Genomic DNA, 12,690 nt, shown 5'->3' on the forward strand with positions numbered 1-12,690 from the left:
GAAGGATGTTCTCACTGCCATGGAGACCAAGGTGGTCAAGATAGAGTTGGCCATTGCCGACATGTTAGAGCGGCTTGATCGTGTGGAGCAAGGCATGGAGGAGCTCGATGGTCGTGTGGGTGATTAAGTGGGAGAGTTTAGAGGTACTATGCAAAGCACCAACGAGGCCAACATCGAGGCATGGCGTCATGAAAGCCAAGTTTTCCAAACAAACGTAATTGAAACCTTGTCCCTCATGCAAGCTCAATTGGATAAGTTTAAGAAAAGCTTAAAGGAGACACGTGGGGATTGGGCATTATGCAAGCAAGCTGCAACTAGGGGCACCATTACAACTCAACAAGTAGTCTCTACTTCAAGGGTGGATGTTCCCAAGCCCAAGGAGTTTAGTGGAAAAAGAGATGGTAAGGAGTTAGACAACTACATGTGGCATATGGAGCGGTACTTTGAGGACTTGGATTTTTAAGATGAGAAACAAAAGGTAAACACCGCAACCCTCTATCTTGCTAATCTTGCTGCAGTATGGTGGCGTAGAAAGTATGAAGAAATAAAGAAAAGCACATGCGTAATCAACTCTTGGGAAGAATTAAAGAGTGAACTAAAGAAGCAATTCTATCCCGAGAATGTGGCAAATGATGCTAGAAAGCGCATGAAAGAGTTGAAGCATCAACAATTCATTTGTGAGTATGTGGAGCAATTCTCCGATCTAATACTTCAAATTCCCAACATGAGTGAAAAGGATCTCCTTTTCAACGTCATGGATGGATTACAACCATGGGCATGTCAAGAGCTTCAACGAAGGGGTGTACAAGACATCTTAACTGCACTCACTACGGCCGAAACTCTTGTTGAATATAGGCGAGGTGAGTCTTCTAACCCCAAGCCTAAGAATAATTATACTAAAGGTGGGGGAGCCAAGTTCCATAAAACTCCCCAAAGTAAGGAGCATCAAAGAAGGCCACCATTACCTAGCAACGATTGGAAGAAAAGAGCCAAGCCCGAACTAAAGCCGAAGGAAAATTGCTTCTTGTGTGACGGTCCCCATTAGGCAAGAGATTGTCCAAAGAGGAAGTCATTAAGTGCCATGCTCGAAGACAAGGAAACTCAAAAGCGAACACAAATGGGTTGTCTACAGCTCCTCAACTCATTGAAGGCTAGACCGATCCCAACTCACAATGCAAAGAACAACTCCCTTATGTACGTGGCGGCACGTATTAATGGGTTGGAATAGAAACTAAGGCTGCATGGGTTGAAGGGTAAACAAACAAGTTCGTGACAAAGGGCCTCCCTCCATTACACACACCGTGTTGTAGTGAGGGAGTGGCACCTCATTGAATTGTCTAAAAAATTCCATGCCAAGCACGATGTTAAAGTCATCCATAGGAGCAATGGAGAAGTTGACTTTACTTTGCCAAGTACCGAGGTGTAACTCCACGTTACGAGCCATGCCATCTAGTGATTTAGCTTCAGCATTCACAGTCTTTAACCAACCTTGACCGTTGTCAAGTTTTAGGCTAAGCCTCATGGCCTCCTCCCTCTTTATGAAATTGTGAGATGCTCCGGTGTCCTGACTTGAGCATCCTTACCATTAATACGTGCCGCCACATACATAAGGGAGTTATTTTTTGCATTGTGAGCTAGGATCGGTTTAACCTTCAATGCGTTGAGGAGTTGTAGACAACCCATTTGTGTTTGCTCTTGAGTTTCCCTCTCTTCGAGCATGGCACTTAATGACTTCCTCTTTGAACAATCTCTTTTGCCCAATGGGGACCGTCACACAGGAAGCAATTTTCCTTCGGCTTTAGTTCGGGCTTGACTCCTTTCTTCCAATCGTTGCTAGGTAATCGTGGCCTTCTTTGATGCTCCTTACTTTGGGGAGTTTTATGAAACTTGGCTCCCCCACCTTTAGTATAATTATTCTTAGGCTTGGGGTTAGAAGACTCACCTCGCCTATATTCAACAAGAGTTTCGGCCGTAGTGAGTGCAGTCGAGATGTCTTGTACACCCCTTTGTTGAAGCTCTCGATATGCCCATGGTTGTAATCCATCCATGACGTTGAAAAGGAGATCCTTCTCACTTATGTTAGGAATTTGAAGTATTAGTTCGAAGAATTGCTCCAGATACTCACGAATGGATCGTTGATGCTTCAACTCTTTCATGCGCTTTCTAGCATCATTTGCCACATTCTCGGGATAGAATTGCTTCTTTAACTATTTAATTCTTTCCAAGAGTCGATTACACCCCTTCGTTGAAGCTCTCGACATGCCCATGGTTGTAATCCATCCATGACGTTGAAAAGGAGATCCTTCTCAGATCCTTCTCACTTATGTTGGGAATTTGAAGTATTAGTTCGAAGAATTGCTCCAGATACTCTTTCATGCGCTTTCTAGCATCATTTGCCACATTCTCGGGATAGAATTGCTTCTTTAGTTCACTCTTTAATTCTTCCCAAGAATCGATTACGCATGTGCCTTTCTTTATTTCTTCATGCTTTTTACGCCACCATATTGCAGCAAGATTAGCAAGATAGAGGGTTGCGGTGTTTACCTTTTGTTTCTAATCTTGAAAATCCAAGGCCTCAAAGTACCGCTCCATATGCCATATGTAGTTGTCTAACTCCTTTAGTGGAAAAGCATCTCTTTTTCCACTAAACTCTTTGGGCTTGGGAACATCCACCCTTGAAGTAGAGACTACTTGTTGAGACTAAATGGTGCCCCTAGTTGCAGCTTGCTTGCATAATGCCCAATCCCCACCCCACGTGTCTCCTCTAAGCTTTTCTTAAACTCATCCAATTGAGCTTGCATGAGCAACAAGGTTTCAATTACCTTTGTTTGGAAAGCTTGGCTTTCATTATGCCATGCCTCGGTGTTGGCCTCGTTGGTGCTTTGCATGGTACCTCTAAGCTCCCCCACTTGGTCATCACCCACACGACCATCAAGCTCCTCCACACCTTGCTCCACACGATAAAGCCGCTCTAACATGTCGGCAACGGGCAACTCAATCTTGACCACCTTGGTTTCCATGGCAGTGAGAACTTCCTTCGACTTTGAACGCCCTCGTCCTTTCCTTCCAGCATTGGGGCTAGTCTCTTTTCCCCCTTGCCCTCGTCCTTTCCTTTCAGCATTGGGTCTTCATGTTGCTCTAGATGCTAGCTTTGATACCATTTGTCCTCGTCTAACCAAAGCTTTGATACCATTTGTCACGAACTTGTTTGTTTACCCTTCAAACCGTGCGGCCTTAGTTGCTATTTATTGCAACTAAGTAAGCCTTTTGCTCACAAGAAGTGAAAGCTAAGCAAAGAGTACAAAAGAGAGTTTGGGAGAATGAAAGTAATAGCTTAGAAGAGAGTTTCATAATTGAATGTGTGGATTCTTCGTTCTGTTTACGAATGAGAACATTCTAGATCTTATATAGAGGACTTGGCACATAGTACGAGGATACAACATTCTAGATCTTATACACATGACACTATCCTAGATTAGTTTCTAGATAATTCTCCTAGATATTTCGATGGATTATTCTAGAAAGTCATTTTACTACATAATCCTAGAATGTTCTAAAAATGTACATAAGTCCTAGATTATTTGTTCTATAGTATTCTAGAACCTTTCAGAGGTCTCTTGAATCATCTAGAACCTTCTAGCCTTCTCTTGAATCATCTACAACTTTCTAGAATTCTCTTACTTGCTTCTAGAATGTTCTGGACCCCTCTAGATTTCTCTTGGATTATCATGAATTCTCAAGGAGAGTTTTGAATATTCCGGATAAGCCTCAAGGATTCCTCCATTTTCATGCGGAACGTGACACCTTGCATGGTTCCGACGATCGATGCACAAGTCGAGAACTTGCACAAGTCGAGAACTTCCAACCATCTCTCTCTTCCATACAACTCAAGAAAGGGATAAGGAAGGGAGATGCTGCATTTCTTGCGACATTACGTAAGGAAAAAGAAGTTACTTCCAAGGAGCCACCAAAGGAGATTAGCCTTCCTTGAAGAGTTTAAAGATGTCATGCCACCTAAACTACTTAAAAGACTTCCACCAATGAGGGAGGTGGATCATTGCATCGACTTGGAATCCGGTGCCAAACCACCCACAATGGCACCATATCGCATGTCTCCCCTGGAGCTAGAGGAGCTAAGGGGACAACTTAAAGAGCTTTTGGATGCCGGTTACATTCAACCGTCGAAAGCACCTTATGGAGCATCCGTTTTGTTCCAAAAGAAGCACGATGGTTCGTTAAGGCTATGCATCGACTATAGGGCACTTAACAAAGGCACCATCAAGAACAAATGCCTTACACCGTTGATAGCCGACTTATTTGATCAACTTGGAGGAGCCAGGTACTTTACTAAACTTGACTTAAGGTCAGGATACTATTAAGTTAGAATTGCAAAGGGTGATGAACCAAAGACTACATGCGTTACATGATATGGAGCATATGAATTCCTCGTTATGCCTTTTGGTCTCACCAATGCACCCGCCACATTTTGCACCCTCATGAATAAGATCTTTCATCCTTACTTGAATAAGTTTGTGGTGGTCTACTTGGATGACATTGTCATCTATAGCAAGACACTTGAGGAGCACATCCACCACTTGCGAATTGTGTTCAAGGTTCTCAAGGGTAATGAGAGTTTTATGTGAAGAAAGAGAAGTGCTCATTTGCAACCAATGAAGTGTACTTTCTCGGCCACAAGATCAAGGATGGCAAGCTACACATGGATGAATCCAAAGTGAGAGCCATTCAAGAATGGGATCCTCCTCCAACTAAGGTGAGTGAGCTACGATCTTTTCTTGGCCTTGTCAATTATTATACGAGGTTTATCAAGGGGTATTCCACCCTAGCCGTACCACTCACTGATCTACTAAAGAAGAACAAGACATGGAGTTGGTCCATCCAATGCCAACAAGCCTTTGAGAATTTGAAGGAGGCCATTATGAAGGAACCTGTTTTGGCATTGCCCGATTGCTCTAAGCCATACGAGGTGCATACCGATGCTTCTGTCTTTGCCATAGGAGGCGTCTTGATGCAAAAGAGACATTCGATTGTATATGAAAGCCGCAAGCTCAATGATACCAAAAGGAGGTATACGGTCCAAGAGAAGGAGATGACCGCCATCATCCATTGCTTGCGCACTTGGAGGTACTACTTGCTTGGGTCTAAGTTTGTGGTGAAGACCGATAATGTGGCCACAAGTTACTTTGAAACTCAAAAGAAGTTAAGCCCCAACAAGCTCGTTGGCAAGACTTTCTTGCCGAGTTTGATTACAAGTTCAAATACAAGCCCAGTATGGCCAACGTGGTTGCAGACGCATTGAGTAGGAAGGCCGAGTTAGCATCGATAACCAAATTCCAAGGGGAGCTGCTCAACTTGATAAAGGAAGGCATGGATCATGATGCTATAGCCAAATAACTTCTACAACTTGCCATGGAGGGCAAGACTAGGTTTTGGATTGAAAATGGCCTTCTCTACACGAAAGGACGTCGCATCTATGTGCCAAGGTGGGATAATATAAGAAAGAACTTGATCAAGGAATGCTATGACACCAAATGGGCTGGCCACCCGGGGCAAAAGCATACAAGAGCTTTGTTGGAGACAAACTACTATTGGCCACAAATGAGGGATGACATAGAGATGTATGTGAAGACTTGCCTTATTTGTCAACAAGACAAGGTGAAGCAACGACATCCCACAGGTTTATTTGAGCCTTTACCACGCCCGAGAGACCATGGGAGAGCATCTCCATGGACTTCATCATTGGCTTACCTAAGTCCGAAGGATGTAGCACTATTATTGTGGTGGTTGATCAATTCTCCAAATATGCTACATTCATTGCCGTATCAAAGGAATATCCAGCTAAGGAGACGGCATTACTATTTTTCAAGCACATGGTGAAGTATTAAGGATTACCCAGATCAATTATAAGTGATCGAGATTCAAGGTTCACCGTGAGATTTCATCCACAGACTAATGGGCAAACCGAGCGAGCTAACGCTTTATTGGAGCTATATCTACGACATTTTGTGAGTGCCAATCAACATGATTGGACAAAGCTGCTAGATGTTGCCCAATTCTCCTACAACCTGGAAATGAGCGAGTTCACCAATCGGAGTCCGTTTGAGCTAGCCACGGGACAACAACCACTCACGCCACAAACTCTTGTTACCAAATATGGAGGAAGGAGTCCCGCCGCATTCAAGGTTGCTAATACTTAGCATGAGCAAAGTGGACTCAACAAGGTTATGCCTTCATAAAGCAACCAAGAAAATGAAGAAGTGGGCCGACACAAAAAGAAGGCATGTGGAGTATCCAGTGGGAGACTTGGTGTTCGTCAAAATCCTTCCATCCCAACACAAGTCTACCCGAGGGCTACATAAAGGCCTTGTTCACCGATACGAAGGACCATTTTCGATCATCAAGAAGGTGGGCAAGGTATCTTATAAGGTAGAGTTACCTCCAATACTCAAACTTCACCCAGGCTTCCATGTAAGTTACTTAAAGCCATACTACAAGGATGAGGAAGACCATACAAGAGCGGAGTCCAAGCAAGCACCAATAGGTGTATACAATACTTATGACAAGGATGTGGAGAGTATCTTAGCTGATCGAGTAGTTTTTGGAAGGGATAACCATCCAAGTCATGAGTACTTGGTGAAATGGAATGAACTACCCGATAGCGAAGCAAGTTGGGAACCTGCTGATGCACTTTGGCAATTTAAAGATCATATTTGAAGGTTCAAGAAAGAAGACGCGACGAGGGCGTCGCGAGATTAGGTGGGAGAGAGTGTCACGTTTCGCATGAAAATGGAAGAATTCTTGAGGCTTATTCGGAATATTCAAGACTCTTCTTGAGAATTCATGATAATTCAAGACAAATTTAGAGGGGTTCGGAAGATTCTAGAAGCTTTTAATTAAGAGAATTCTAGAAAGTTATAGATGATTCAAGAGAAGGCTAGAAGGTTCTCGATGACTCAAAAGACCTCTGAAAGGTTCTAGAATACTATAGAACAATCTAGGACTTATGCACCTTTCAAGAACATTCTAAGATTATGTAGTAAGATGGCTTTCTAGAATAGTCCATAGAAATATCTAGGAGAATTATCTAGAAACTAATCTAGGATAGTGTCATGTGTTCAAGATCCGCACCTCCGCACATTCACTTATAAAGCTCTCGTCTAAGCAATATACTTTCATTCTCCCAAAATCTCTTTTGTGCTCTAGTCTTCTTTGCTTAGCTTTCACTTCTTATGAGCAAAAGGCTTACTTAGTTGTAACAAAGGGTTGGAATAGCAACTAAGGTCGTACGGCTGGAAGGGTAAACAAACAAGTTCGTGATACTATGGATTCAGTAGCAGTTCGAAAAGTTTATTTAGGGATCTCCATTCTACGCTTATTTTTAACTCCCCGAAGCATTTTGTCTTTTATTATGCCTTTTCTTGTCTCCAGGTGCCTAGATATCCACTGTCAGCCTTTCTTCGTTTGATATGAGGACATCTATGACATGTCGGAGGCCCACCTAGAGATACGGAATGGTCGAGTAAGCAACTGACATGGACGTGTACTTTTTGATGGAGCGAGGAAGCTTAGACGTGGGCTCATGTTGAATCGTGGCCCATTAGACAAAGCCTCGAACAGACCAAGAGCTATTTTTTATTTTTTATTTTTATTTTTAAGTGGCCCGAATTGGTGCACCCAAAACTACCAAAAAAGTTGTATAAATCAATTAAAAATTAAAAATTAAATTACTAAGTAAAGATATTAAGAAAACTAATTTTAAGAAATATTAAAGCAGAGTTGAAAGGTATAGAAAACCTATATAATGAATGTCCATTAAGATGTTTAATAGAAACAACAGATTATCTTCTTCTTTTTTTTTTTTTTTTTTTTTTTGGTGAAAGAAATCCAAAAGAAAAAAAAAATGCAAACATCTTCAGAGACGTTAGAAATGCCTTGGGAGCAATGTGCGACCAGCTTTTTTCCCCCTTAAGCAGAAAAATAATAACAAAATATTTTTTACTCAAAGCAAAACTAAAATTAAAAAAATAATAATAATAAAGAATTGCTATGACTGCATAAAATTTTTAATACAAAAAATGGGATGGACTCAAAAAGGTTATCTTTGAAAACTTTTGGTATTCGTGATCCAAAAAAATTTGCAATGCCATGGTAGGAATTAGAATAATATGGCGAATGAACAACAATGCTGAAGTTTTGCCACAAAAACATTCACCTAAAATGCAAAATGTGTCAATAAAATAGCAGAAAATAGATGGAGAAGAATTCTACACCAAAAAAAATGCAATGTTAACAACACTTTAAAAAAGCAAAGAAGGCTTGGTCGATACAGAAGATGTTAGCCATAAAATTTTTAAATAACAGCGTGAGAACTGGCTTACTGAACTATCAGATTTTTAAATGATTAAGAATATATCAAATATACTTGCGAATTCAATCTACTAAATCTACTTGTCAAATATATCAAATATGTTCATTCTCTACTAAGCGATCAGCTTTGCATTGCCCAAAACGATATAAAAAATGCAAGGATAACATATAAAACACAGAACATAACATATAAAACATAGAACAGAGAAGTAAAAAATAAGCGCCATTCATAAAATCAATAAAAAATGTAGATCCATAAAATTCAAATCGCATACTACTAAAAATTCAAAACAATAAAAACTCAAAGAGTCAATCAAAAAGGCTATAAAAAGACACAAAAAACACACAAATTGCAACAATTCAAAAAATATATATATATGTAGAACTCAAAATACAACAATTTAAAAAAAAGAAAAAAATTCAACATAGACCATTCATATAAATCAGAAAACTAAAGCAATAAATCATTCATATAAATCAGAAAACCAAAAGGAAGCAACAAGGACCACAAGAATAAAACTCAAAACACCAGTGTGCACACATAGAACACACACACACACACCCTTAAAAAAAAAAAAAAAAAAAAAAAAAAAAAAGAAGAAGCCAAAAGCTACACATGCTGATCAAAGAATCAAATGAGCAAACAATAATATAGAACTCACGAATACTTGAATAAATGCAAACTACAAAAATATTAAAATGGTAAAAAAAGGCATCCATAAAGAATAACAAACGCACACAACAAAAGTACAATATATGTGCACACATAGAATACACACACACACAAATAATAATAAATAAAATAATAAAAAAAAACCCTAAAGCAAAAGCAAAAGTAAAACACAGCTCAAAGAATCAAAGGAGCAAACAACAATATCGGAACTCAAAACACAAACAATACAATAAATGCACACTAGAAAACAACCAACCATAGCTCAAAGAGTAAAAAAAATGCATGAAACTAACAAAACACAGCTCAAAGTTTAAAAAGGGCATCCATAAAGAATAATAAAACACAAACAATAAATGAACACTACAAAAATGTCACCACAGCCCAAAGAATTAAAAAAGGCATCCATAAAGAATAGCAAACACAGCTCAAAAAGTGAAAAAGGCATTCATAAAGAATAGTAAACATAGCTCAAAGAGTAAAAAAGGCCATCCATGAAGAATAACAAACACAAACAATACAATTAATGTGCACATATTGAGCCCAAAAGGCAAACAATACAATAAACATGCACATATAGAACACGCACAATACAATAAAAGCACACTACAAAAACATCAAACCACAGCTCAAAGAGTGAAAAAAGGCATCCATAAAGAATAGCAAACACAGCTCAAGGAGTAAAAAGGCATCCATAAAGAATAACAAACACAATACAATGAATGTGCACATATTGAACCCAAAATACAAACAATACTTACATGCACACATAGAACAAACAAAAAAGAAGAAGAAGAAGAAAAACCCAACAACAACAACCAACACATCTTTGATCAAAGAATCAAAGGGCAAACAACAACTGAAGAATACTTAATAAATGCACACTACGTAAAAACATCAAAGCACAACTCAAAGAGTAAAAAAAGCGCATCCATTAAGAACAACAACCACAAACAATACAATGAATGTGCATATATTGAGCCCAAAATACAGAGAGTACAATAAACGTGCACACATAGAACACACACACATGCACACACAAACACTACAATGAATGTGCAACATTTTAAAACAAAAACTTCACATGGTTCATAAACTAAAACAACACAGAGTCAAAAATGCATTCATAAACAACAACCAACAACAAACATAAACAATACAATGAATCAAAGGAAACCACACAGCCCAAAATGCAACAAGTTATAGACAGGTCATAAACCAATATCAAAGAATCAAAGGAAACCAAAACAAGTGCAAAAACAAGTGCCTCAAAAACACAACAAAATGCATTCTATAAAACCAAAACAATGCAAAGAGTCAAAAAGGTGAATAATAGAATGAATATGCATGCACACATAGAAATCAAAATACAAAAGTTTTAAAAAAAATGGAAGAGAAAAAAAGAAAAAACGAAAAAACTAGAACAAAAGCTGTACACAATTGATAAACCACTATGAAAGAATCACAAGAAAAATCAACCAAAAAATCAAACCACAAAAGGAACTAAAGATAGTACAATGAACAGACACATACACACGTAGAACCCAAAAAACAACAATTAAGATAGAAATTAAAAAGAAAAAAATAAGAAGCAATGAAGAGAGGGGGAAAAAGGAAAATAAAAAAGGGTCAAAGAAACCAAACCACAAAATAAACAAGGGTCCTTAAGAAGCAAAGAAGAGAGGGGGAAAAACGAGAACTTATACTAAAAACAATATAGAGAACTCAATATACACTAAAGTCTAGCAATATGAATAAAGTAAGCAGAAAACTTTACACAAAGCACAGCTTGGATGATGCAAATGCACAATACAAAAAACTCAAAACACAAAGTGCAAAGAGTCAAAAGGCATCTATGAAGAACAACAAACAATACAATGAATACAAAAACATAGAACTCAAAATACAATAGATCACAATGTGCTAGGCCAATCTTCTACAAATACAAGTTGGGAGGTTAATCACATTCTATTCTATGTTTGCAAATCGATATTTTTACTGACAATTTAGTAAAATTTATACCATCTACATTTTTGTTAATATGGACACGTCTTTCCTTAAAAAGTGTAAGTTTTAGGAACAGTAGTGCTTGGAACAGTGTTAACATGCATTATCATCGTAATTGGAAGTGAAAAAAGGAAAGAAATCACCAGTAATTCTTGAACTTTAGAATGTTATCTTCTTTCAAGCTGTCAGCTCTGTACACAACAACTACAACTGCAAATATTCATCAAAAACAGTGGAAAACAGTCAAAAATAAATGTTTTCCACCAATTGCTAGTATCAATTAGTATATATGAACAAATATCACACTGAAGCCATTTATGTTTACATATTGTACAATTTTGCAAGAGAATTAACATAGATCTATGTTTACTACCCTTAAGTATGAGCTTGATTTAAGGTCTAACTAAAACAGCTTGTCAGCAAACCATTTAGCACTTATATTTCCACCTGACTAGTACTTATTCTTGTAGAAAGGAGCATATTTTTATTTAATCAATTAGGAAGGTTCTTATTTAATTAATTAGGAAGATTTACATTATTTTAGGATATTTACTTGTTTAGTTTATCTCCTAATAAATAGGATCAATATTTAGTTTATCTCCTAATAAATAGGATCAGTCCATTAACTAATTCTTTGGAATTTAATTTCCCTGATTTGCAGGGATTACTTTCCTAGTTTTGTGGACTGGAATGCCAGCCACATCTATGTTAAATAGACTTGTAATTCTTTTTCAGATTAGTATGAGAATTTCTTCCCTCTCATCTCAAAAGTCTACATGGTATCAGAGCCCTAATTTCTTTTGTTGCTAGCTTCTCACTACCATGACTAAATCCGAGCAAATTCCTTCAGCCAACATTCAAGAAAATTCATCCTTTATTATCACAAATCACAGACTTAATGGCCATAATTTTCTTCAATGGTCACAATCCATTCTCATGTATGTTTGTGGCAAAGGGAAGGATGAATATCTCACAGGCGAGATCTCCATTCCAGAAAAATCAGATCCTAAGTATCGGACCTGGAAAACAGAAAACCACATGGTTATGTCGTGGTTAATCAATTTTATGACCACCGAAGTAGGAGAAAATTTTCTGCTTTACAAGACAGCCAACGAGATCTGGGAAGCAGCCCGTGAAACCTACTCTAGTTCAGAAAATACTTCAGAGTTGTTTGAAATTGAAACCAGACTCCATGACCTTCGGCAAGAGGATTTAAATGTCACTCAATATTTTAATATCCTCACACGATACTGGCAGCATCTTGATATGTTTGAGATGTATTCCTGGAAATGTCCTGATGACGCTGCATTGTACAGGAAAATTGTTGAACAAAAGAGAACATTCAAGTTTCTTCTTGGTCTCAACAAAGACCTTGACGAGGTAAGGGGGAGAATTATGGGAATTAAACCCCTGCCTACACTTCGAGAAGCGTTTTCAGAAGTTCGACGGGAGGAGAGCCGAAGGAAACTAATGATGATAAGTAACAGCACTGCTCCAACCTTGGAAGGCTCAGCCCTCTACACACATACTTCTTCTCAAGATAACAAACTGAAAAAGGGAAGGTCGTGGTGCGAACATTGCAGGAGACCAGGGCACACGAAGAAAACATGTTGGAAAATACATGGAAA

The sequence above is a fragment of the Ziziphus jujuba genome, chromosome 8, assembly GCF_031755915.1.
Source record: "Ziziphus jujuba cultivar Dongzao chromosome 8, ASM3175591v1".
Lineage (NCBI taxonomy): Eukaryota > Viridiplantae > Streptophyta > Magnoliopsida > Rosales > Rhamnaceae > Ziziphus > Ziziphus jujuba.